Raw genomic sequence first — 1,324 nt, forward strand, 5'->3', positions numbered from 1 at the left:
TTTGAAAATGCATGAAGCTGGCTGCTTGTGTGTGTGCTCGAGGGGTGCATGGAGGACCCTGGGACCCCGTGTGCCCTGGTGGCTAGGGAGGACAGTCCATGCCTGTCTCTAGAAGGCCCACCCCCAGATCCTGCCCTGCCCTGAGCCATTCAGAGTGCCCTCCCCAATAAAGAGATCACTTCCTCAAATGACACTTCCACGTGTGTCCTTAAACCCCCTCTCACTCCCCCAGAGCCTTTGTCTTGGTGGGGGGGCGGTATTTGGAGGGGAATGGGCTTGATTGGGCCTCCCCCTTTCCCAGGAGGTGACCAGCCAGCCCCTGCCTCCTTGGAGAGTGGGCCCAGCGCCCCAGGAACCCAGAAAGCTGAAGAAGAGGGGTCTGAGGCAGCTCCAGGTTGGGGGAGTGGCTGGGGTGGTGGAGGTGGCTTTCCTTCCGCTTCCTCTTGGGTTGAGGGGAGGAGGGTTTGGGGGCAGTAGAATGGAGTGGATGCGTCTCCATTATGGGTGTGGGGTAGCTGCTGGCCCGGGGATGGGGCGAGGGGGGCGGGGCTAGGCTGCTGGGTGGGAACGAATCCAGGGTCAAGGGGGTGGAGCTATAGGGAGGACCTCCCGGAGGAGCCACTAGGAATTGAGTGTGTTTGGGGGTGAGGGGGTGGAGCCAGGGTGGGATTAGGAGGTAGAGGGCTACCCCAGGGGTTCTGCAAAGTAATCTAGAAGCAAGGGGGTGGGTTAAATTGATAGGAGCTCAGAGCAGGATTTGAAATACAAATCGGTCAAAAAGAACCGGGGAGGAGTAATGGATCTGGCTGTGGGTGTGGTTACAGTTTGGAGGTGTAAATTAGTAAATGGGGTAAATTAGAAATACGTAACATATTGAGGTAAAAATTGTGGAGTCTAGCGGACCTGGAGCAACAGGCAGAACCCAGTCTCCACCTCCACCAGGCGGAAGCCGGGTTGTGGCCCTCCGACCTCCCCGAGGAGTAGGGGTTAGGACTTGGGGGCATAGCCAAGGAAGGTCTGGTTAGGACTCAGAAGGTGGGCAAGGGAAGTGGAGGTACATCCTGTAGGGCAGGCTTGCTAGAGGTTGGCATATGTCCGTGGGGTGAGTCTGGGATGGGAGAGGACAGAGTTTAGGATGGCGGATGAGGTCGGGGCATCCGAAGCGCTTTGTCTTTGGGTCACGTGACTGCGATCTAGCTCTCAGATTATGTATTCGATTGTCAACAGGGATCTGTTGCGGGGGGATGTGTGTCTCCGTAGATCCTCTCCGAGGATTAAAGGAGCCTGAGACTCGTAAACCGCTTAACGCAGGGTGGGCGGCAGC

General features: G+C 57.3%; 1 long non-coding RNA gene across 1 annotated transcript in view; it reads left to right on the forward strand.

The window, feature by feature from the left end:
* The first annotated feature begins 6 nt into the window (after nucleotides 1–6).
* LOC104997734 overlaps nucleotides 7–1,324 on the forward strand; it is a 3,203-nt gene continuing 1,885 nt past the window's right edge. The window contains exon 1 of the long non-coding RNA XR_826356.1: nucleotides 7–394. This is a non-coding gene — a long non-coding RNA (uncharacterized LOC104997734). The remainder of the gene's footprint in view (nucleotides 395–1,324) is intronic.

Source organism: Bison bison, unplaced genomic scaffold (assembly GCF_000754665.1).
Source record: "Bison bison bison isolate TAMUID 2011002044 unplaced genomic scaffold, Bison_UMD1.0 scf7180017864313, whole genome shotgun sequence".
Classification (NCBI taxonomy): Eukaryota; Metazoa; Chordata; class Mammalia; order Artiodactyla; family Bovidae; genus Bison; species Bison bison.